Source organism: Ailuropoda melanoleuca, chromosome 8, assembly GCF_002007445.2.
Source record: "Ailuropoda melanoleuca isolate Jingjing chromosome 8, ASM200744v2, whole genome shotgun sequence".
Classification (NCBI taxonomy): Eukaryota; Metazoa; Chordata; class Mammalia; order Carnivora; family Ursidae; genus Ailuropoda; species Ailuropoda melanoleuca.
In genome coordinates this window covers 35,209,710-35,236,831 of record NC_048225.1, presented here as the reverse complement: position 1 = coordinate 35,236,831, position 27,122 = coordinate 35,209,710, and positions in this window count along the sequence as shown.

Sequence of the window (27,122 nt, the reverse complement as noted above, 5' to 3'; positions counted from 1 at the left end):
AAAATTTTAAGTGTTCAATGAAGTATTGTTAACAATAGACACAATGTTTCAGAACAGATCTCTAGAATTTATTCATCTTGGGTAACTGAAACTATATGCTGGTTGAATAGCCACTCCACACTGTTCCCTCCTCTCAAGGCCCTGGCAACCCCCATTCTAGTCTCTGCTTCTTTGAGTTTGACTATTTTGGATATCTCATATCACAAAAGTGGAATCATGTAATACTCATACTTCTGTGACTGGTTTATTTCACTGAGCGTAACATTCTCCAGGTTCATCCATGTTGTCACATATGGCAGGACTTCCTTCTCTTTTAAGGCTGAATAATATTCCATTGTATGTGTATACCACATCTTTTAATCCATTCATCCACCGATAGACGTTTAAAAGGTTGTTTCCATGTATTGGCTGTTATAAATTATGATGCAGTGATCATGGGAGAGCAAAGATCTCTTTAAGATCATGATTTCAATTCTTCTGGATAAATACCCAGAAGTGGATATTATGGTATTGTTTGATAGCTGTATTTTTAATTTCCTGATGAACCTCAACACTGTTTTGCACAGAGGCTGTACCATTTTGCATTCCCAAGATAGGGCACAAGGGTTCCCATATCTCCACATCCTCACCAACTCTTATGTTTTTATCTAGGCTTTTCATATTTCATGTCTTAAGTTCAGGTCTTCAATCCATTTTGAATTGATTTTTGTGTATGGTATAACAAGAGGGTTCAATTTCATTCTTTTGCATATGGATATACAGTTTTCCAACATCGTTTGTTGAAGAGACTTTCCTTCCTCATAGCGCCCTGTTGAAAATCAGTTAACCACATATGCACAGGTTTATCTGGAATCTGTATTCCATTCTATTGGTCTATATGTCTATCTTTATGATACTATGTTGTTTTAATTATTGGTGTTATGTAATATATATTTAAATCAGGAATGTGATGCCTCAAGCTCTGTTCTTTCTCAAGAGTGTTTTGGCTATTCAGGGTTCATTGTGGTTCCATATAAATTTTAAGATTGTTTTTTTCTATTTCTGTAAAACATGCCCTTGGGATTTTGGTAGGGATTTCATTGAATCTGTCAATTGCTTTGGGTAGTATAAACATTTTAACAACATTAAGTCACAAAACCATAAATTCCTCATTTGTGTATTTTAAAATTTCATTCATTAATGTTTTATAGTTTTCAGTGTACCAGTTTTTCATTTCCTTAGTTTAATGTTTTCCTTTTTATGCTACCATAAATGGGATTGTTTTACTAATTTCCTTTTCAGAACTCCCATAAGTCTACCAGAACATTTCTTAGCAGAAACCTTACAGGTCAGAGGGAGTGGTATCATATATTTAAAGTGCTGACAGGAAAAACAAAACAAAACAAAACAAAACCTACCACCAATAATACTATACCCAGCAAAACTTTCCTTCAAAAACGACTTTCCCAGACAGACAAAAGCTGAGGGAGTCCATCACCACTAGACCTGCCTCATAAGAAATGCTAAAAGGACTTCAACTTGAAACAAAAGGATGCTGAACAGAAACATGAAGCATATGAAAGTATAAAGCTCACTTGTAAAGGTAAACATAAATCCAAATACAGAATACTGTTAATACTGTAATGGCAGTGTGTAAATCACTTTTAATTCTCATATAAAAGTTAAAAAAATTATTTAAAATAACTGTAAGTATTAAAATATGCAAATGGGTACACAATATAAAAAGATGTCAGTTGTGACATTAATAACACAGAGGATGGGGAAAAGTAAAAGTGGAGCATTATTATACGCAATTGAAGTTTTCAGCTTAAAATAGACTGTACAAGATGTTTTATGTAAATCGCATGGTAACCACAAAGAAAATATCTGTTTTTAAGAGAAGTTTGTATTTAATAATTTAAAAATTATTTTTGAATTCATATACCATTTGCTGTCTGTACTTCTAACTTGGCATTTAGAATGTAGCACATGTCATTACTAGTTCTCTTATTTATTTTTTCCTGATAGCTCCTCTACCCTAAGCAGGACCATGTCTTATATGTCCCCATACAGCTCAGCTTTATGTGAACTCTCTTAAGCCTTGTAGCCATTTGCTTTAGTTACACCCTACAGATCAAGAGGAACAAAGTTTTGCTCAAAGCAAAGATTAAGAGAATGCAATTAATTATAGAAATAAAGCGTCTTGGTCCTGCAAAATCTCTGACATCTCACTACCAAGCCTTTTCACATATTTTCTCAATAGTTTAGAATATTCTTTCACTATCTCTCTCTTCTTACCAGAATTATCCCCACTTGTCCAGAGGTCAGACTTAAGATTCAAAGATTGCCAGTTTCTCCGGGAAGTCTTTCTTAAACTGCCCAGACTAACTTAGTGCTCCCACTGTACCCCATATATTCTCTATCAGAGTACTTAGAACATCTTTTTTTAAAAATAATAGTCTGTTCACTTGTTGGATCCCTGAAGTCAGAACTGTGCCTGTGTTGCTATTGAATCCCAACGCTCACCATTGTGCAATAGGCACTCAGCTAAGGTTTGCTAAATAAGTGGTATCTCCTGGTTTCTATTTCCTCTGCAACATACACTATTTTTCTCTTGCTACCAACTAACTTAACCTTTTCCATCCTTTCGCTATAGTTTTTACTGAACTCACAGTATGTGCTGCCTTATAAAATCAGCTTTGCCAGGATCCTGATCCTTCTGCCACTGCTTACAACCCACACAGTCTCCTTTGGCCCTGACCCTTTCTCATGACTATTCTCTTCATATACCCTCAGTTTTGAATCCTGATTCTAATAATCTTCCAAGGCAAATTCCAGATAAGGAGAATCCTTTGTTTGTCCGTCTCCTCCTCTCATTAGGCCATATTATGGATTTGTTACATCTAGCTATGGCAGGCGCAGGGTTACATAGCATTAAATATGGCTAAGTCCCCTCGTTAGCAGAACCATATTTTTTCAAAAGTGTTACAAGTGGAGCAACCATCATGATTGAAATGTATTTATTGCATAATTGATTATGAAGGATAACTATATTTTTTGCTAGTTGGTTTCTAAAAATGCATAATCTGAAATATTAAGAAATCAGATATTTTATCCTCATAATGTATGTTCTGAAGGTGGTAAAACAATCACTGCCTTCCTTTCAGCGCCTTAGGAAACTGGCACAGAGAATTTGACTGACGAGCTAAAGATAGGACAGTTAGTCAGAAACCTATTTACTGTGACAGGGCAGGGGCCTTAATCCTGGGTTCCTGCCTGCTGGGGCCTCTTCCATGTTCTCAGTCAGGTTCTCTTTCACTTCTCAGTACCCAGAATGCCTCAGAAGAGTTCCATTACCATACACTTTAAGGAGAGGGTAAGAAACAAACAGGGAAGCATGGAGATTACTGATGGGGAGTTGTAAATGTTTGGCTTCAGATGTCTGTGGTTAGCCTCAAGTAATACAATCCAATTCTTCCTACTCCCTTTGCTCTCAATAATGAATAACCAAGGCTATTAAGATTGAACAGAAATTTCTTTGCATTTATTTTTCTTTTGACCATGAAAGTCTCATTGGGGTGTTGCCATGGAGACCATGATGTCATAAGCAACACAATCTACTGCACTGAAACCCCAGAGAAATCAAAGACAGGACTTGATGGAAGCATTTTCTGGGCTGGTTTATTGCACTTAAAAAGAAAATGGAAACTTGACTTGAGAGAGAAAAACATTTCTAAACGTTGCACCCTGCTGGGGGTCAGTTGATGTGGTCACTGAAAATCCACAGAAGAAAGTGCCTCTACAGTTCAGATGTGCTAAGAGGTCAGAGTGAGGGGGTGAACAGAGTGTGTGACCAAACTGGCTGCACTTCGGACAGACTGTTCCCAAGCTGAGATGGCCCAATTTTGGGTTGCAGAGCAAAATCTTTCTACTGAATTTTTCAGTCACATTGAAAATTCACTGTGGGATTTAACAAAAATAAGGAACTCTAGACTAAGTAAATCAGAATAGGTGGGCTTAACAGAGTTTTGTATGCACAGGACTGCATGAGTTATGGTCTTCTTCAATGTCAAGTGTTGGACACTGTTCCATGTGCTTTCCGACTCCAATTCCCTTCCTTTACACTCAGTCCTCACCACCCAAGATACTTCCTAGCTCACCATCAGAGGTGGGCTTTTTGTTTTGCTTTGTTGTTTGTTTGTTTGTTTTGCTCTAGTCATCATACAAACCACAACTTTGCACAGAAGGAAAAAACAAAATAAAATGAAACAAAAAATGCAATCCTAAAGGAAAAAGGATGAAGAAACAAAAGGGACCTGAGGACAGACCACTGTCCTGGGAGTGATAGAATTGAAAAGCTGCAGGCTTGTTTATGAAAATAGGTGTTGAAAATGGTAGATGTAGGGGCACCTGGGTGGCTCAGTCGTTAAGCATCTGCCTTCGGCTCAGGGCATGATCCCAGCGTTCTGGGATCAAGCCCCACATCAGGCTTCTCCACTGGGAGCCTGCTTCTTCCTCTCCCACTCCCCCTGCTTGTGTTCCCTCTCTCGCTGGCTGTCTCTATCTCTGTCAAATAAATAAAAAATCTTAAAAAAAAAAAGAAAATGGTAGGTGTATATGATGAGCAGGTATGTACCTGTGAGGGAATCAGCATGTTCCTGATCTATTCTGAGATTATCTCAGATATATGGAGTGGTGCTAACTTTCAATTTAAGAATTTAAACCTCTTTTGAGTTCTTGAAATTCTATATAGAAGGGATTTTAAAGCATGTGGGATTATATCAAAGTAGATTTGCTATGATAAAGAACTCCCTTTGTGAAGACACGTTCATTTCTTACCTTTTTTGGGGGACGGGGGGAGAGTGAAATTCATATAACATAAAATATACCATTTTTAAGTGAACAATTCAACAGCATTTAGTACATTCACAATGTTGTACAAGCACCACCTCTACTTAGTCCCAAAACATTTTTATTACTCCCAAAATAAAGCCTTGTATCCGTTAATTATTACTCCCCAATCTTCCCTCACTCCAGCCCCTGGCAACTATGAATCTGCTTTCTGTTTCTATGTATTTACCTTTTTTGGATATTTCACATAAACGGAAACATACAGTATGTAGCCTTTTCTGTCTGGCATCTTTCACTTAGCATAATGTTTTTGAGGCTCATCTTCATTATAGCATGGATTAACTCTTCATTCCCTTTGTGGCTAAATAATATTTCATTATATATATAAACTGCACTTTGTTCATCCATTCATTTATGAACATTTGGATTGTTTCTACCTTTTAGCTATTATGAGTAGTGTTGCTGTGAACATTTATGTACATGTATTTGTTTGAGTCTCCATTTTCTGTTCTATGGGTCTATACCTAGGAGTGTAATTGCTGGGTCATATGATAATTCTATGTTTAACTTTTTGAGAACTTGCCAAACTAGTTTTCACAGTGATTGAGCCATTTTTCATTCCCATCAGCAATGTACGAATATTGCAATTTCTCCACATTTTCAACAACATTTGTTGTTTTCCATTTTTTATAGCCATTAAGTTGGTGTGGAGTGATAAGTCATTGTATTTTGATTTGCATATCCCTAATGAATAATGACGTTGACCATCTTTTCATGTTTGTTAGCCATTTGTTTATCTTTTTTTGAGAAATATCTGTTCATATTCTCTTATCTTATTAAAGTTCTACATTACCTGCTTGTTTTTTTAAATTTCTATTAAATACCCGGAGTAAAAGATTTCCTTGTCATCTCCTAGAAGGACATGCTTTCCTCTTTCTACATCTTTTAGCTTTATTCTTTAGTAACTAGGTAACTGGTGTCAAACCATGCAAAGAATAGGGAACAATCAGCAAAATAATTATTGGGTGTGCCCTTGAGAAGGAAAGAAATGATTCTACCACTCTTTCCTGCTTTTTACGCTTCTGTGTAAGCAATTCAGTCATGTTCAAATCCTTGCTATCTGGGCATCTTTCCTATTGGATGAGGTAACCTAAACTCAATTTCAATTTCTACATTGTTGAATATTGGTGCTGGTTCTCATAGAAAATTTCTGTCATTGGAGAGTGAGGTAATGGAGGTCAGAGAATCACTAGTTGCCTAAATTATATAATTATTACCAGCAAGCTAAGACTAGAATCCAGGCCTCCTAATTCATTTATCTGTGTTTATTTTACTGCACATCTTTGCCTCCATCCTGCATCAGGAAGAACTAGAAGGGCAGGAAAAGTCTTCACTGTTGGTAAAAAGTGAGAAAAACAAGAAATATCTTTCATGTCATTATTCTTCAAGAGTTACTGGCAGGGGGCAAGAGGTGACAGTGAGGATTAAACAGAAATTTTGCAGTTTCATGGGTTTTCCACTGGAATGCCTTGATGAACTCCAGCTGTTTCATCATCTGGGCATGTTGAGAATTTTTTCCTGCTCACTGTTTATTGCATGCATACAACATAGAAGGGGATGTTGTATTCTGCTGCCTCACTACCTTCACTGCAGTTGAACTGATAATTTCTCATTGCAAATATGATGCATGTGGGTGATACTTTCTGCCAGTGGCAACCTGGAGGTAAAAAACACAGGGCAGGCCATAGAGAAGCAATCAAAAACATGGTTTTCCTCCTTCTCTTTTCTGCACCGCAGAAGGCAAGACCACTTTCCTGCTCCCCTCAGAGCATGGCCTATGCAGTTTCTGCCTGAGAGGCACTTATCCCCTCAGCATCCACTCTGAGTAAGGCCTAGAAGAGCACAGACCTGGGAGTCAGATAAGTGAGGTCAGTGTTTGGCTCTCAGCTATGGTAGCAACTAGGCATTTGACTTGGGACAAGTCACTCTAACTCCATGAGCTTCACTTTTCCCACCTATAAAAGGGGAATGGCAATATGTATCATCTCTTATAAAAATAAGATGAGATATTATAAGTAAAATATTAATCATGTGCTGTACATATGTATGTACATACACGTGTACTGTCTAGAGCATAGTATACGCAAATATGTGGTGATTCCACTTTCACTTCCTTTTGGTTCCGCCCCTGCCCTCCTGACCAACCTGAGTGGACAGCACAGCTGAGCTCTAAGTATGTGATGGGAAGGACTCACATGGCATGGCCTGCATTACCTGGACCACAGGAAAATAGCCCCTCCTCAACTTGGCCTGCATCTTGAGACAGCTACTTTCTAGTCCTCAGCTGCCATGACCCATCAGCAAAAACGACTAAACCAACCCTTCCCTTGCCCAGCCTCACTTTATTCAAAGTCCCATTGGACTTGTGAACTGTCTTTCACTCCACTGGTGATGGAAATCATTTGCTTTTGTCAGGTAAGTGAAAACCTGCCTATCAACAGCAATGTTGGGAGAGTTTCCCTATTTGCATTCCACAGTTTAGTATTCAACTCTAGATTTTCTATTATTCTATATCTTAACTTTAGGATTCCCATCTTATCACCTTAAATCAGACTGTAAACTCCCCAGAAGGAAGAGATGCCTTACAATATTCTCAAGTTGTGGCTAGCACAATATATTCAAGAGCCACTTTTTTACTTCACTGAGAACCAATTTGGGTAGAGATTAAATGTACCCTAAGCTAAAAGAATTCACTAGATAGTGGCAAAAGTTGAAGGTAAAGCTGTAAGGCTAGGTTTGGTCCAAATATGTAGTACTGGCTAGATTTTTAACTTGTAGGTGAAGGAACTAACATTAAGAAGTTAAATAAAAAAAATAGGAGCTTATCTTTACTGAAATCATGGCAACCTACAGGTCTCCTTCACAGAATTCTTTGGTGCTTCCTGTCTATGCCCCTGTTATGGCATATAAGCTCATTAGACTAGTTATCATTTTATGCATATGTATCTTAGCCTTGAGCTATTGGAGACCAAGAACCATACCCTTGTGATCTTTGCACCCTGAATGTCTAGCACAGTGCTGGCCACATTCTGAATGCTCAATAAATGTGGCAGTTGATGGTGATTGGCATATTCTATTCTTTTTTTTTTTTTTTAAAGATTTTTTTATTTATTTATTTGACAGAGATAGAGACAGCCAGCGAGAGAGGGGAACACAAGCAGAGGGAGTGGGAGAGGAAGAAGCAGGCTCATAGCAGAAGAGCCTGATGTGGGGCTCGATCCCGCAACGCCGGGATCACGCCCTGAGCCGAAGGCAGACGCTTAACCGCTGTGCCACCCAGGCGCCCCGGCATATTCTATTCTTGAAGTTGAGGTGACATTGAGATGCCCACCAGAGCTTAGAAATAAGGCTTCTCTCTGAAGGTTACACCAATAAATCAGTTCTTGATGGAGCTGATCTGTTATCTCTAGAAAACACTTTGTAAAACATTATGTTCTGCAAGCAAAAGATCAGGGACAAGAAAGTGAATAAATGCATTCATGAAAAAAAAAGAAAAGAAAAGAAAAAACCTGAAGCCTAATCAATGCTATTATTATTATTTGTTTTAAAAAGAGAATGTGTGGGCACAAAGAAGATGGTGCATATGGAGCCTAGAAAGAGGAAGGCCAGAGGGTGAGACCTTGTCAATGTTAGTCCCATGTTGTTCTGAGTGGAGAAACTGACAGGGCCACCAGAATGTTCTTTGACATGGTGGTGTCACTGTTCTTTGAGCTGCCCCAGGGCCTGGACTAGAGTATCTTGTTTTTTATCACTGAGCTGTCAGTTCCATGCAAGAAGAGGCTGTCTAGTTTATCATGGTGTCCTCAGCATCTGTCCTGGTGCCTGGCATGTGACAGATACTCACATATATATTGAATTAATAATATTTCTTTTTTTTTAATATCAAGACTTTGCTCTCCTTTAGGGTAACTTGAAATTAAAACTAAATTATATATATATATATAGCTAGAATCAAATCTAAATAATTACAAATTGAATTTTTTTTCCAACATTATGCATCCCACCTCCTCCTGGAAAGCCTTACTTGCTATCCCAGGAGAGCAGGCCTCCCACTCTCCTTTCCAAATGCCGTCACAGGTCCTTTGGTTTGGGAACCACCAGTTTGAATGTCTACCTGCTTTCCTCTGAACCTGTGCTCATCAAGGAACCTCTGGATCATTATAATATTTTGTCATTTTTAAGAAGTGATGTACATATTTCCACACTTTTGTGTTTATAACATTCTGAAGTATCTTCTAATGAGCATATTTAATACAGCATTGGTTTTTCAAAAAGTGGTAATTAATCCATGGTGTAATCTAATTATCAGTAACATTCAAAAAATTACAGAAATATAGTAACTCAACTTCTTTTGTACTTTAATACCAGGAACAGGGGGGATAGATGATAGTTCTATAAAATCCAGAAGTGGGAAAGAAATAGCTACTTTATAAATGAATAATTCAAACTCCGGTTTACATATCCACCTCTGAAAATTCTATTATCTTGATTAGGCCCCGAGAGCTGGTTCAATCTGAGGCACTGAGCAAACCGAGCTCCTAGTGACACAGTCTGTTTCCCCCAATGACTGGTGAGGCCTCTTTGGGCACGCGGGCTTCTTCCCTCTTCCCTCGTATTAGCTTTCTCTTACCAAAGCATGGCAATTTGATTTGGGCCTAAAACTCTTCTATCATAAGCAGGCAAAGTAATAGGTGTTCCCAGGGTCATCACTCTTGAGGACAAGGTGAGTCATAAGATCAGTAGTACAGTATTTTTTTTCCTCAAAATCTATTTGGGTAAACATCCAAACCACACTCTCCTACTCAAAATAAACCGTCTCCAAATATCCCACTATCTGCCACCTGCTTTTTCTACATTCCCACCTGGTTCCTGATACTGGGTCACCAGGGTTACACCCCCAACTGCTCTGATGATAGCTGGGTGCCAATGCAGTCCCATGGAGAGTGCACATGCGCCTTCACTAGAAAACGCTTCCCCCAGATCCAGAGGCCACGGAGCAACAAACAATAGCTTGCATCCTTTAGGTTCATACTGTGACTCTCAGTGACACAGCTTTTAGTTCACCAACTTTTTATTTTTGAATACCTCTTCCAAAGACTGTCAAACTCACCCGGAAAGTACAGAACTGGGATTCTGATGATCTCTTCATCCCCTGAAGCTCTCCGCCTTAGTTAGGATCCAGGCTGTGCTGCTGTTACAAAGAAACAAATGGTGGCTTAAGTAAGATAAGAGTTTATTTCTATCATTGCACAATCCAGAGGTAAGCAGCTCTACCATCTTGAACATCTGGATTCATATCAGTGTCGCAGGCCTTGCTCCAGTTGTCACCGTGGAATCACTGTTGTCGGGGGGAGGTGTGAATGGATTGATGGTGGCCAGTCCCTTTCCTCCTTCTCAGCACAAAGCTTGTGCATCCTGACTTTGTATCCAGTCAGGCAGTTCCCTCCTCATCCAGTATAAATAGTTAAATGCCAGCTATTGTTTTCTAAGGAGTGCAGATATTTTTCTAGTTTTGTCCCTGTTATATTTTCACAGCCCATCCAGTTCTTGCTCCCCAAGCAAAGAGATGCCTGGAAACCCATATACTTAAGGGTGTTCAGACTAACCTGAATTAGGCAAATCTCCATGGCACCCACTTAAAAGTAGTGAGAATTGGAAAAGGAAAGTGGAATAAAACATGTACTAGGAAACAAATTCATTTTATTTATTATTCATTTTTTTGTACAACATAGGCTCTGCACTTGGCACTGAGCGTACAGGTGAATTAGGCAGGCATGGTTTCTGTGCTGGACATCTATACCCACTCTCCACTTTTCTCCACCCTCCCTTCTGCTAGATGACATCAGTGGGCATCCTTCTCGGGTTCCCAGCAGAAATTAGAGAGAGAAGGGAGAGTGAAGTAGGGGGTATCTTTGACCCTGATTCTCTTCCTGTGAAGTCATCTTGAGTTGGTGTATCCTTCAATCAAAGCACCTGTTCTACTCAGAAGATTCCTCTGTATGTGATTCTTTTGCTCCAGCTTCAGGGACTGCTCCATTCTCTCCAAGGGTGAGAGAAAGGAGCCCCAAGTTCTGATGTATGAATAAAGTGATTGTATCATCTAAGATCTCTAAGATTCCTTTCAGCTCAAACACTTCCCAGCTCTAATGTTCTATGGTTCTATACAAGAAAGTAAACAGGAACATATGGTATATCCTGCGAAGTAACAGAGCACATTTTGGTAAAACAAAATAGTCACTATTTTTACAGCCCTGTGTGGTCTTTGAAGGCATTTCTTCCAATTGTTACTCAAATCACACGACCCTGAGACACAGCAATATTTATTGTGTTCCTTTTACAGGTGAGGAAAGCTTTTTCTTTCTTTCTTTTTTTTTTTTTTTTGAGGAGGCTTTTTATTATTATTATGTTATGTTAGTCACCACATAGTACTTCATTAGTTTTTGATGTAGTGTTCCATGATTCATTGTTTTCATATAATGAATGGATAAAGAAGATTTGGTCCATATATACAATGGAATATTACTAAACCATCAGAAAGGATGAATGCCCACCATTTGCATCAACATGGGTGGAACTGGAGGGGATAATGCTAAGTGAAATAAGTCAAGCAGAGAAAGACAATTATCATATGGTTTCACTTATATGTGGAACATAAGGAATAGCATGGAGGACATTAGGAGAAGGAAGGGAAAAATGAAAGGGGGGAATTCAGAGGGGGAGAGATTAACTCTGAGAAAAGCTTCTAGCAGACTTCCCTAATATGGTGCTCCTTTCAGAGTGTTTTCTACATGTCATTAGAGTGACATTTCTTAAAATAAAGTCTGCCCCTCTCTATCTCTTACTCAAAACTTCAATGGCTCCCCTTTGCTTACATGATAAGGTACAAGTACCTTGTCAAATCATGGAAGGCCCCACTGCTTCCCCAAGCTCATTACCCACTGCTGCCTCCCTGTACTCTATGGTTCAGCAACCCCAACCCATTTGTAATTTCCCCCACACATTTTGTTGTACGAGGAGAGAGAAGAGAGAGAAGTGTTACTGGAAACAGAAGTAAAGAGCATTTGAGATTGAGGAAGTACTCAGCAGGGTCAAGAAAGATCTGGACTGGAATGCTTTGGTAGTTAGGGGGCACCAATGGCTTTAGAGAGAGCAGCTCTGGAGGAATGAAACAGAAGTGGGGAGTGGGGACAGCTCTACAGACAGCTCTGTCAAGGAACTTGATCTGTAGAGGAAAAGAAGCTATCCAGATGTTAAAAAAAAAAAAAGCCAAGGTAGACAACAAAAGTTTTTAAGTTATAGAATTAGGATCAGATTGATAGGTTGACAAGGAAAACAACAGAGAAGGGTACATTGACAATAGCAAGAGAAAGGGCACCTTTATGAGCAAGCTTGTTGCCATCATCAAGTCTCCTTTGAGCAGCCCGGCCATGTAACCCCAAATTAGGTGAGGGGCAATGCTTCTTCCACAAGATGCCGTCTACGCCCTGTCATAGCATCTATCTACCAAATTAAAATTCTCTGTCTGTGGATTTCCTATCTCATACACTGTAAGCCACCTGAATGAGCTTACTGTTGGTGCCATTAAAAATGCCTGTAAAACAACAAAAATGTACTGTCTCACAGGACCAGATGTCAGAAGTCCAATATGGGTCTTATGGGTATAAAATCAAGGTATTGGTAAAATTGTGTTCCTTCTGGAGGCTCTCAGGAAGAATCCAGCTTCTAGAGGCTGCCCACATTTCTTGAGTTATGGCCCCTTCCTCAAATCACTCAGACCCCTTCTCCGACTCCGATTTTACTGCTTCCCTCTTTCTCTTATAAGGACCCTTGTGATTACAAAAGACCCGCCAGATAATCCAGAATAAACTTCCCATCTTAAGATTCTTAGCTTAACCACATCTACAAAACCTCTTTTGCCATGCAAGATAACATAGTCACAGATTGAGAGGATTAGGTTGCAGAATTTTGGGGGCCCCTCACTCTGTCTACCACACCCTTCAGGGCAGGTCCTGTATTAGCCATCCATGTATCCCAAATGCCTTGATAATAGTATATGCTCAATCAATGTCAGTCCTCTTTTCTGTCTACACTTTATACACTGCTCTCACATATTCTTTTATTCCATTTGCACAGCTACCCTACTGAGGGGAAAATGTTATTTAGGGAAAAGTACACTAGATTAGAAATAAGAGACCTAGGTTATTAGTCACAGGCTCCCGTTTCCAAATGGGCAAACTGAGGCTCAGACCATTAAATTACTACATAATACCCAAGTAGTAAGTCTAGGATTTGAAGCCCACTTTCTTGTCATCTTAGTGCACTATTTTATCAGCCTAGAAGCGGATTGTTGACTACTGTGAAGGCAAGTCAAGATCGTGATCAGCCTCTTCCACCAGTTTAGGGGGTTAGATGGAGTGGTATTTGTAACACTCTTGACTTCTCCAGAGGTTATGTATGTGGATTTACTGAATCAGGAACCCTAAAGAAGTTATGCTTTGTTCTTACTGAGTAATTTTCCTTTTACCTCATTTGATTTCCAACTGTTTATTTTCCTAAGGAAAGAATAATCCATGAACTTTTGGACCTTCTGGTGCCAAACATAGGCCACACTTCCCTGTATTGTACTGTTTGTGTAATTCCTGACATTCGCACAAGTCTCCATCCAGATGAAGCTGTTTTATGTCCTCTCTGGAAATTTCCTCTGGTGCTCAGGCTGCCTGTGGTTGGCTGTGCTGGTTCACAGGCAGGAATTCTGACTGAGGTCACCATTGAACTTTCCAGCTCTTTAAAGCTTTGAAGGCAGTCCTCATATCTTCCTAGACAAAAGTCCCACCTTTGCTCCTTTCTTTTCACTGCAAATCCACTTTGACCTTTGAGTCTTCCAGGAAATACACTCAATGTCATTCTCTACCAACAAGTAAGTGAAATTTAAACCAGGCACCTGAGACCACTTATTTTTCTATCTGTAAACTTTACCCCTAAAATCATTTCCAAACTTCAGTTTATCCTACTTTTAATAGCATATTCTATTAACTATTCTCCAATGCCTAAAAACTTGAAATGTTTAGGATGATCTTCAAATATTTTTGTCATTGTGATCATTGTTTTAATTTCATATCCTCTCTACAAATTTTTCTTTTTTCTCCTGCATTTCTTGTATTATTATTTTACTTTGCATCTACCTTGTTCCCAAAGTTGAGAGATTTAATTATTTTTTTTCCACCTGTATAGTGAATGTCAGTTGTTTTGCCTGCTAACATCTCTTTTTCCCTTTACAGGCAACTGTTTGGGGAAAGGGGGTAACTGCTTTTACCTCCCTCAAAAAACAATGTGATTCTGGGGGAGCTGCCAATTATAGTTTCCCATACACACACACACGCACACACATGCACACACACACACACACATACACACACACCACTTGCCACAGGAGTTGGCAAATGACGAGGGCCAGGCCAGGTATAGTTGCAGCAATGTGATAGGCTCATGACCTTAGTTGAGCAAATCTGATTCTTTCACTGTGATTTATATGCACTGAAGCAGCCAGTGAAAGGTCCATCTGTTCCTCTATGGTCACTGAGCTGGGAAGATTTTCCTTAAGCCAAGAGCCTGGAACAATGAATAAATCATGTGAGCTACCTTGGCCATTTGCATGGAGAAAATCTATCTACCATAGGAGAGAAGAGCACCACCAGGCAAAGGGGAACAGAGACAAAAGAGATGCAAAGAGAGACTCCTGGTGTCCAGCTGACCTGAAAGCCAGTTAGTTGTACCTCATTCTTTCTAGCTGTGTGAACCAATGAATCCCTTGTTTCTTTAAGTTAATTTTGGTTAGAATTTCATTACTTAAAATCAAAAACGTTCCCAACTAATACAATCATTTTTCCCCATTCCTTCTTGTTTTCTCTTTTCCAGATTGTTTCATACAAACTTTATTTCTTCTTTACAGCTTATTTTATTTATTTTTTTAAAGATTATATTTATTTCTTTCAGACAGAGAGAGAGAAAGTATGAGTTGGGGGGGAAGAGACAGAGGGAGAGGGGGACGCATATTCCCCTCTGAGCAGGGAGCGCAACGCGGGACTCAATCCCAGGACCCCGGGATCTTGACACAAGCCGAAGGCAGATGCTTAACCAACTGAGCCATCCTGGTGCCCCTACAGCTAACTTTATATCCTAAATCATTGTTAACCAAATCACAATCCCCCAAAACGAATAATGGATAGAATAAAACCGCATCTTTCTGGAGCATCAATAACCCAAAGATATATCCTTTTCCAAGACTGAGATGTGCCTTCCTGGAAAACACAGTCTCTGATTCAATTCTCTACATTATGGTATGCAGCACACGTGGAATACTAAGGAACATTACAATAATTTATGTACAGAAAGACCCTGGCTGTCCTAACTGGAGTCCTCTGAAGCCATTAGACTTTTGGAATGGCTCCAAATGCAAAAATGTCTGAGAAACTCAAATAAAGCAAAGCAAAAAGTTCTCCACGGTAGAGAAGCAATTTCTAATACCCAACATCAAATGAAGGAGCCACAGAATTCTGAAGAGTTAAATTCCTCCCATGGCAATGAAATGGAGGAAACGACTCTCATTCATGGCAATATCTATATATTTCCTTATCCAAGAAACGTGAATAAAATGAGAGAAAATGTAAGAGGCTAGAAAGATGGAAAGCAGAGAAGAGAGAGAGTGAAAGATGTGAATCCACATGGAGGCAGTGGAAGACGGAGTGTAGGGGCAGTGTCAACAGGTGAGCAGCAGCTTTGCTGGCACCGTGGGGGGGGGCTGCTGGGAGAGGACAGTTAAGAACCTGGGCGAGGGGAAGGTGGCCAAAGGAGAGTGCCAGCAGAACATAGGAGATCATAGGAGATGGGGTCGGAAAAGATGAGAAGCCACAGCCACGTGCCTGTACCCTATACTCACTGAAACATCCAGGGGCCTCATCAAAGACACGACACCTGGTACATGGCTCAGTAGTCAGTGGAGGTGTTTTCTGTTCACTCCATCAGGAAGGAACTATGACTTAATGGTAAGTTTGCGTTTGTAAAGCACCATATTGTAAACAAAAGTTTGGCATCTCAGTGAAGCCATTCCTTGATTTAAATTTCATTATTTTTTAATGAAAGGAAAAGTGCACACATCTACAATGTATTTGATGATCTTAAAAGAGAAGATAGGCCGTGTTCCCAGCTGCTCTAAATTATACTGGACCGTAGTGCTTGCTTGTTTGTTCGTCTGCACAGCTGTTGGGGGTGGGGGAGGATGGGGTGGGGATCAGGGGTACGGGCAAAGGCACTATTGTGAGAAAAAGGTCACTCCTAAAGGCCTGATGAGAAAGTTACTCAAGACAGGATTTCCCCTCTGACAGGCAAGGAGCAAGGGGTGGTCCAGGAATAGCAATATCTGGTGAAAAACCTTAAGCTTACCCTTTCTCCCTTCTCTTTGTATTTCCCAAGCCATCAGTCACTTTTGTTATCCTCATCAGTGCTTTGGGGAATTAAGGACAGGGCCTGTATCCATACAGGGACAAATCAGTACAAGGAAAGCAGCAGCAACCTTGAGACTTTGGTTTCAAGACAGCAAGAGATGGTCAGAGAATGGAGAAGTCATCTGGAATAGAATGATCAGCTGAGGGGGAAAGCCACAACAAGGACAGATTCGTGGGGCATATAGGCATTCTTTGGGGATTTTCAAGAATATGGGGGGAGGAGTGATGATAAAATCCTGCATTTTCTATGCCTATGGAAAGGATGCTTACACCATCATCATCATTAATTTTTCAGAGTAAGGGACTCTTAAAGCCTGGAGAACTTGAGGACCTAAAGTTTACATTGAAAAGCAAGAACACTATAAAACACACAAGTTAATCAAGACAAAAGAGTTTACCTGCTGTGACGTTGATGCTCAGAAGAAGAAGAAAATACAGTGATTCATCTAAGACTGCAGAGATATGGTAAAGATGTGCCTTTCATAAAGCAAAGAATTTATACTACTTTCTCTAGTTTCTAGCCATACAACATCCTAATTATCTTATTTCTGGTTCAGTGTTCAATAAAAAATCATAATGTTTTATGAATAATTGAAGCTGACATAATCAGGTATTTATTTATTTATTTATTTATTTATTTATTTATTTATTTATGAGAACAAGTGTGAATGGAGAAGAGGGAGCTGTGGTGAGAGGGAGAGGGAGAGAGAGAATCTCAAGCAGACTGCCCACTGAGCATGGAGTCCAACATGGGGCTCCATCTCATAACCCTGAGATCATGACCTGAGCCAAAATCAAGAGTCAGATGCTTAATGGACTGAGCCACACAGATGCCCTTCATGTACATTTATTTAAGGACTAACTTTGATGTCTCGAACTTAGATGTTCTCTACCACTGAGAACCAAAGACTAACTTTGATGTCTATGGCATCAGAAGGCTAAATATAAGTTGAAGAAAAGATTCATTAAATCACATCTCATCAGAAAAACTGCAAGTAGGAAAAAAAGTATTTTGAAGATATTTTCACTATTGGTGATGCAGAAACCAGAGAAAAAAATTAATTTTACTCACATGAGAAAACATTTCCTCTTACTCCATTAAAGTATTTGATGATTTTCTACATGAATGTTATTGTGTTAAAATAAGGCATTGCATGACTAATTAGACTTGTAAGAGTAGCTGGTCACACCTTAGTGTATGATCCTAAAGTCAATCACATAGGGAAGAGGCAAGTGTTCTGGAATATGGAATTCCAGAACAAATCTGGAGACTCTCCTAGAACAAGATGGCAGAGATTTTGCGTTAAAACAAAACAAAACAAAACAGACCTATGAAAGAACACATCAATTTTTAGCAGAGCTGTGGGTTCCTGGAATGAAGACTACATTTCCCAGTCACCTTTGTGGCTAGGTGTAACCAACCATATGACCAAATTTTGGCCAATGGGATGCAAACTAATCCGGAAAGCATCCTCCAAGCCAGAAGGCATGATTTTCTCTTCTCCTTTCTCCTTTCTGTGGGCTGTTCTGTTCTGTTTCTGTTATGTGGGTGTAACAACTGAGCCTTCAGCAGACTTCTTGGAATGCCCACAGTGCACCTAAGGGATAGCAGAGAAGTAAACCAGAGGAAGCCAGAGGTACTAACAAATTTATACCAACTCTGGATGCTGACCTCCAGAGTTTTTAAATGAAATAATGAAATGGTCTAAGTTAAGCCACCATATTTGAGTTTTCTGCCCCAAAACACTGAAGCCGGTTCTAACAAATATGAGGGGAAAGTAAACCACTGTGTCTCTTTCCTGGCCTGGGCTTTGGAGGATGTAGATTTCTAAGAAAGTATTTATTGGGTGACACATTTAAAAACTAATAATCATCTCATGGAGTTGAGCCACATCCTAGAAAGTTACAGACTGGGATCAGTCATTTTTCTGTCTCTGGGGGCACATGGGATGGGATAGATCCTGCAAGGCACTGTAGCAATTATACCTTCTGGGCCAGATTGTTTCGATTCTTCCTGCTTACGATCCTTCCAACTCTCCATAATTATTTCCCTGCTTTTCTCTATCAAGTAACAGAGTTTTATTTTGTTTTTGTTTCCTTTTACTCAAGCCTGAGTCAGGCCTGAGGAATTGAGGAAAGTAGCTTTATCTATGCTTAAGACAAAATGTAAAGAAGGAGGACCTCCTGACACCTCATACCTGTGTGGAGGGACGGTCAAAATAAGTAAGAAACACCTAAATGAGTGGTTCCACTCCACCAAACCAGCAACATCTTTTTAGAACAAATATTTTGTAACCCTCCCTTTGCTACCTTAAAATAAAATTCAGAGATAATAACTGATCTACATGTTTAAACAAAGAAATCAACAGAATTCCCAAACTATAACATAAAAGAAAAATAAAATAATAAAGGAATGCTTTTTTCTATGTACATGTGCACATATGATCACGGTAGGAAAAAAAAGTGCTCCCACATTTCTGAGTGTTCCCAAAGGTGATGAAACATTGGGGTCAGAAGGATGTCTTATTCATCCCCATTGGAGCTTCTCCTTCCAGGGACAACCCTGAAGGTGTTGATGGTTTTTATGTATTAAGTTTATTTATCTTATTTTATTACTTTGTTAGGAAATGTAGCATTTTCTTATAGCAGTATTACGACAAATGTGTTCTGTAGCAAGCAAATTTCTTATTAATAGGTATTATGTTTAAAAATATATAGTCTAGTAGTTTAACAAACATTAGCTTAAGCAAATCAGAATATTTTTTCCAGCTCTAAGGAATTTCTAGTGACGTTTCCTGAAGATGTCACTGTGCCCTGTGAATTTAACTCCAACGTATTTCATCACAGAATCCTTTTTTGCCGGGACACGTCTTAAGTCCAGCTTTTCATGGAAGAAACTTAGAAAACACTGCCTTACAGTCTCAAAAGCGCACATCACCAGAGAAAGGAGGCCGTTTGGAATGTCCAAAGTCCACATGTGGAAAAACAGCCCTTACTGAACTCATCCGTTTTGCAGGGAGGTGGCCAAAGGAGGCTTCCCTGGAAGTTACCAATTTGGTGCATTCACTTGAATTTCATGAGAGGGGAAACAAAGGAGTAAAACTAATCTGATATCAGAGTCATTTTCAAGGAAGCACGATTTGAATGCTGCCAGTAGTACTGACACGATTTCAGTCCACATTTCATATGTGTGCACCTATAGCTATTTTAACAAGGCACAGAAATTATCTATTTATAATGTTGACAATGAGGCCTTCAAAAATGATATGTATGGTTTAATATCTTTAAAGAGTATGTTTCACAAGTAATATTCATAATCTTTATCATTTCTGAAATTCTTATTTTGTATAAGAACATTTTTATAATCATTGCTTCATTTCATCCACAGGATGCATTCATGAGCCACCATTGGTCCTATCTTACAGTTAAGGAGCCTGCAGCTCAGGCTTGTGATGTGCCAAACGTCACAGAATTTTTTAGTTGCAAAACTTGGACTCAGCCTGGGTCTATCCTGCTCTAAAGCTCATGATTTTTTCCATCACTTCTCTTAATTAAGGGAAAATTTTAGAACGTTTTCCATTTTTAAAACAATCAGTCACAGCAATTACAAGTCAGCCATTAGCTATCAGGAAAACAGCCGTCATGATTACCCAGGATCACTGACTCCTTGAGGATGCCATAGCCCGTCTTTCAATGCACATATTTTAATTGATGAACCTACACAGAACTGCTAAAAGTTTAGAAGGACTAAAAGATTATCATGTTTTTCTTCCTCCCGCAGTGTCACCTGGTTTAACTTCAAGGTGTGTTCTTTGAAACCCACTTGTTTCCAGTGACTCATTTTGAAATCACTGATTTCATCTTCCTGGTTCTTTGCAAACCCAGGAAGAGAGATCAACATCACATTGTTTTCACCTTCAAACACATTTACCCTGTAACCGGAAGGATCCAGAACTGTTGTTGTTAATTTGTTGAATAATATGTTCTTCTTTCATCTTTTCACAAGAGCAGAAATCCATTCTGAACACAGGGTGCCCTGCTTGCCATCTGTTTCATCCACCAGCAACGTAAAGGATTGACCTACTCAGTCAACACATATTTATTGAACACCTACTTTGTACAGACATTGTTCTACATTGCAGGAGTGCAGTAGCAAGACAGACGAGATCTTTTCTGTTTGGGGCTTATACTCGAATGAGAAGCATACAGACAAACAGGGCCCTTCCAGACAGTGAAAGGATTATGAAGGAAGTAAAAGAGGTTGGTGTACCGCAACGGGCCTGAGGTGAAAGCTTTCTTTAGATTTAGGCAGCCTTTCGAAGGAAGTAACCTTTGAGCTGAGATCAGAAAGACAATGAAACAGAGATGATGTGATCTGGAGGAAGAGAGTTGCAGGTGGGAAGAAGAGCCTTAAGATAAAAACCAAGTTCGGGAGTTTGAGAAAAACAAACCTGGAAACTGGTGAGAGAAGAGAAAAATAGTACGTGAGATCAGAAAGGTTAACAGGGTCCAGAGCTTATGGTAGAGAACTTGGATTTCATCCCAAGTGCTGTGAGAAGACATTAAAGGATTTGAGGATGAATTATTGATTCTAACACTGCAGAAATGGAGCAGCAAGGCCAGTCAGGCCACAGACACATGAGAAGATGCTCAACCTCACTCATCAGCAGGGAAATGCAAATCAAAACCACAAAGAAATGTCACCTCACACCTGTCGGAATGGTTAAAATCTTAACAACACAAGAAATAACAGGTGTTGGCAAGGATGCAAAGAAAGAGGAACCCTCTTGCCCTGTTGGTGGGAATGCAAACTGGTGCAGCCACTCTAGAAAACAGTATGGAGGTTCCTCAAAAAGTTAAAAATAGAGCTACCCTATGACCCTGCAATTGCACTACTAGGTATTTACCCAAAGGATTCAAAAATACTGATTCAAATGGATACATGCACCCTGATGTTTATTGCAACATTATCTACAATAGCCAAATTATGGAAACAGCTCAAGTGTCCATCAACTGATGAAAGGATAAAGGAGATGTGGTATATATACAATGGGCTATTACTCAGCCACAAAAAAGAATGAAATCTTGCCATTTGCAACAATGTGAATGGAGATAGTGTATTATGCTAAGTGAAATAAGTCAGTCAAGAGAAAGACAAATACCATATGACTCCATTCATATGTGGAATTTAAGAAACAAAACAAATAAGCAAAAGGGAAAAGATAGAGAAGCAAACCAAGAAACAGACTCTTAACTCTAGAGAACAAACTGGTGGTTACCAGAAGGGATCCTGGGGGAGTGGGTGAAAGAGGAGATACAGATTAAGGAGTGCACTTGTCGTGATGAGCACTAGGTGACGTACAGAATTGTTGAATCACTACGTTGTACGCCTGAAACTAATATTACACTTCATGTTAACTAACTGGAATTTAAATAAAAACTTGAAGGAAAAAAAAGAAGACCTGTTAGGCCAATTGTTCAGGTGAGAAATAATAATGCTTGGACTGGGTAGGCCAGTGAAGATGGGAAAAAGTAAATCGCTCTCAGGGTAGAACTGCCAGAATTTGCTGATAGATTACATGAGGGAAGTAAGAAGGATTTCTACAACCTTGCCTAAACAGCTGGATTGATCTTGGTGACACTTTCTGAACTGGAAAAGAGTAGAAGAGGCATGGGTTTGGAGGAGGGATAGAAAATGCCACGTGCATTTGCACATGTTAACTTGGAGATCCCTTTTAGTCATCTAATGAGGATGTCAAGGAGGCAACTGAGTATTCAAGAGGTCATAGCCGGAGATATAAAGAGTCTCATGGGGACCTGAGGGGCCCTTTGCAAAGTGCTACCCCAGCATTCCAACACAGTCAGTCCCAGTTCTCCATGTGCCACTGACCTACCCTGAGAAAAATTTCTCCACAGAAGTATTAGTTTCAGTCTGATTTCCCACTCACCAGGGCTCTTTCTGGGCTCTCTCCCTTTGTCATCAGTGTCTTCTTGAAACACAAGCAGTATTGATACCCACCTGAACTAAATGAATTTGACAGTCTTCTTCAGTAAGGTTGTAACTTGCATTCTAAGACAATCTATATGACTTTTGTAGGGTTCTTAAGAAGATGGCTTCCAGCCACCAGTCTGACTTTGTCCCTTTCACCAGCTTTCACCCTTCTTCATCCTCTTTTGAAACTCTTTATTCCCCTTTCCAGATCCCTACTTGCTTCTCATTCCTTGGAGGGCCTAGATTTTGACCAATTGCAACTAATCAATCCTTGGATGTTTAAAGTCTTACTTATCTCCAGGTATATTTGCTTTTTCTCTGAGAGGTTGAAAGAATAAAAGAGGATGAAATAAATGGCTCTCAGATGGTAGGAATTTAAGAAGAATTCCTCCAGTCTTAACAAACAAGCAGGTTCCTTTCCTGTGGCCTACTCCGTACATTGTTTGCTGTCATTTTCCACCTTGAAAATTCCCTTCCCCATGAAATTCCGACATATGCTGTAACATGGATGAACCTGGAGGGCATTATGCTAAGTGAAATAAACCATCACAAAAAGACAAGTACGGTATGATTCTGCTTATGTGAGGTATCTAGAGTAGTCAAATTCATAGAAACAGAAAGTAGAATGGTGGTTTCCAGGGACTAAGAGAGAGAAATGGAGAGTTGTTTTTAATAAGGTATAGAGTTTCAGTTTTGCAAGATGAAAAAGTTCTGGAGATTGGTTGTACAACAGTGTGAATATACTTAACACTATTGAATTGTATACTTAAAAATGGTTAAGATGGCAAATTTTGCATTATGTGTGTTTTATCACAATTTAAAAAAATTTTTTAAATATAAGGTAGTAGCAAAAAGAAAAAAACCAACAACAAGAAAAAACAAACAACAAAAAAACAAGACAAAGAGATTTGTAGCATGAAAGAATTCATTTCACCATGGCTTTGAAGACGGAGAAGACCACATGGGGAGGAATTCAGGTGTCCTCTGGAGGACGGGCTCAGCCAGGAAATAGGAACCTAAGTGCTATAACCATAAGAAACTTAATTCTGCCAAAAACCTAAAAGAACTTGGAAGTAGATTCTTCCTCAGATTGTCCACATAAAAGCCAGCCTGCCTGACAACTTATCTTAGCCTTGGGAGATCCCAAGGAGGAAGCCCAGTTGAGTTATAATGCACTTTTCATATACAAATCTGTATAATAAGTCTGAGATACTAAATGGATGTTTAAGCTACTAAAAAAGATCCTTTCCTTAACCTCAAGCCCTCTTTTCCATAAGCTCCCATTCCATCTCTTCTTTCTTTATAGCCACATTATTTGGCAGTACGAGTCTACTTCAGCTCTTCCATTGATTCTACCTCCCCCCAAAATACCAGTGACTTCCTTTAGTTCCCAGTTCTAATGGATATTCCAAAAGTTTTCCCTTCCTTGAACATCGTGGCATTTGATGCTCCAGGCTTCTTTATTTTTTATGAAACTATTTTCTCCTTTGGATTCTGTAACCCAGTTTTTGTCTGGTTTCCCTCTTACCTGTCCTGCTGCTTTTTCCCAGTCTCCTTCGTAGATTCTACAATCACTAGTTAATTCCTAAATTTTTTGTCCTCCGTAGCTCTGTTATTATCCTAGCTTTTCTACTCTATATATTCTCCTTGAAGACTATCACCTACATTCACAGTTTCAATTATTAATTATGTATGTATTGTTAACTCCAAACATAATTCTTTGGCTAGTACCTCTTGGCTAAGCTTGAGATCTATATGTGCAATGTCTTAGGGACAGTTACTCTTAGAAATCCCAAAGGACTTCCAAGTGATTACATCCAATCATTCTCTCCTGACCAAATTTGTACATTTTCTTAGAGTTACTATCTTGATAAATATCAATCTTTCTAACTCACTCACCCAAAGTAAAAGAAAATAAGTTCTGTCCATACTCCCCTTCATTCCTCACCACCCCTGCCACAATCCAACAGCTCAGCCAATTCTAATAGATTCTACCTCCTAAATATCTCTTAAATCTGTCTTCATCTATATATGCTGTCATTCCTTAGTTTGTGTTCTTTCACTACATACTTGATTTTAATAATAGTTTCACAACTCTTTCCTTAACTATTTCCTAACTGGTCACCCTATTTTCATTTTGTCCCACTACAATTTATTCTTCACAGCAGAGTGATCTTTCTAAAATGCAAAGTTGATAATATCACTTCCCTTCATTAAATTTCTGTAATAGCTCTTCATTCTTTTCAAGCTAGAGCTCAAATCTCTTTCTACAAGGTCTGGCACTTGCCACACTCTCCAGCTCATCCTCTCTCTGTGTACCTTTTGCTTGGGACATACTAAATTACTACCAATTCAGTAATACATCAAGCTGTTTCTTATCTTTATTCCTTTGGACATGTTGTTCTTTTTGTCCATAATTCACCAACTCATTCTTCAAATCTTAGCCTCTTAAAAACATGTTCTAATGATGGTTGCTTTAGATGTCCTCCTTTTATCCATTAACATTTCACCACGTGGAAATTGAAAGCACTACCTTCTTCACAGTTCCCATTGATAGTGGTCTACTTTGGTTCCACCATTAGAAAACACTCCTTGAGGATAGATGATGGGCTTTATTGACCTTGTACACCTAGTATCTACCACAGTGTCTGGCACCAATCAGTTCAACAAGTATACTTTAATACATGCATGCATGAATGAATTGTCCTTTATTCATTGCCCATTGAGAGGTAGCCATAGTTGAAAAGTGATACCAAGACAAAGATACTATTTTTGCCAGCCTAGTAATAATAATAATAATAGCTAATACTTACTATGTGCTGGGTCCTATGCCACTATACCTTTGTGATTTAATTTTACATAGAACCTTCTTAAGAGATGTAAATACTATAGTATATCCCATATTTTAGATGGGAAAACTGAGGCATAGGGAAATGAAGTAATTTGCCCCAAATCCACAGATATGAAATCAAGAGTCAAAATTTGGGGGCGCCTGGGTGGTTGAGTTGGTTAAACATCTGACTCTTTTTCAGCACAAGTCATGATCTCAGGGTCATGAGATTGAGCCCCGAGTTGGGCTCCACACTGGGCAAGGAACCTGCTTAAGATTCTCTCACCCTCTGCCCCTCCCCTCTCTGCTCACACTCACACTCTCTAAAAAAATAGAAAAAAAGAGTGAGAGAGAGATTCAAGACTCGATCTCTCTGACTTGATATATTGTCAACCATATGTAATAAGCTATATAGACAGTTTAGATTTTGAAATACTCTTTTCCATTATTAGACAACATATCAGATCAAAATTTTTGTTCAAAAAATTGAATGTTTCAGTATATGGTGAATATATGAAAATGAAATCATAATAAGAGATAAAACCAATGTTTTTTCTTTCTTTTTTTTTCCCAACAACAACTGATCTGCATACCTGGTCAAGTAAGCAAACAGCTATCCTCGTAGCTGTTTATCTAACACATGTGTGTGTATATATGTTCAAACAACTCACCATAAAGTGAGTCTCAGACTGACTGTATTTTGAAAAGCAGCCCTTTCTTTTAATAACATTTGGACTTTTAAAATTTTGTAGTAGAATGTAACAAAGTTCCTGGTATTTAGAAGGGGTATGATGAAATTGTCAAATGTTTTATAGAGCCCATCTGTTCCTCAGTGATGTGGATGCAGGTGAAAAGAGGCCTGGGAGACACAGTAGACTGATGAGACTCTGAATCCTCATGCAGTTTCAAGTTTTGTGGCTTCATTTTGATCTATCTTACTTATTAGACTGCTTTGTAAGATTTTATTTGAAAAAAATTTATTTTAAATAAAATTTGAAAATCATTTAGATTATGAAAGCAGCTTTTCTATGACTGTGTAGTAGTGCATTTTTCCCAGGAAAAAAGTGGGGAAGGGATTTCCTTTTGGACCCTCCTTGCACATTTGCTACTTGAAACAAGTTTTTTCTCCTTTTGGTCAATAGATTCTCCTCTAGATTTGTTGAAGACTATAAGCCTGAAGTATAAAATAGACTTATTCCATTTGATTAATATAACAGTTTGAATTTAGGCACAGATGTTTTGTTTGAATTGCATAAGATTATCAAGTGTAACTCTCAGCTACACTCCCTGGGTTCAACGTCCTAGCTCTGCTACCTTTAGTTGTGTGACTTTAGACAAATCACTCAGCCTCTCTGCACCTCCATGTCTTTATCTGTAAAATGAAGTTAATAATAGAAGCTACTTTATCGTGTTGTGGTAAGGATTACATCAGTTAACATATATAAAGTTGCTCAAGGAGTCTGGCATACAGTATGAGCTCAATAATTGATCATTGTTATACAGTTCTTTTTGCTTGTTCATAAGCATCCTAATCCTTGAATACTTAGCCTTTCTCCATGCCAACACTACTCCTGGCCAGCTCCATAAAAATGACACTATGGTTTTCACTTAAAGGCAGCCTAAAGCAACATAGCCTTTATCTAGTCCTTACACTTATGAAGACACATTGACACATCTGCAAGTTCTACCACTCAATGTAGGACCTGTGTGCTTGGGAACCCAGAAGCTTCTAAAACGATGCTCATCCATCTTCTCCACCATGTGTGTGCTATTCTCTGCCTGGGGATGTAGAACCAGATACATTGTTACCTCTGGGAGGATTTTGTTGCTTTAACTAGAATGCAAAGAAGGAACCACTGTTCAGTTGTTGGTTTGTGAGAAAGGATCCTGAAGCCCGTGGCAAAACTGC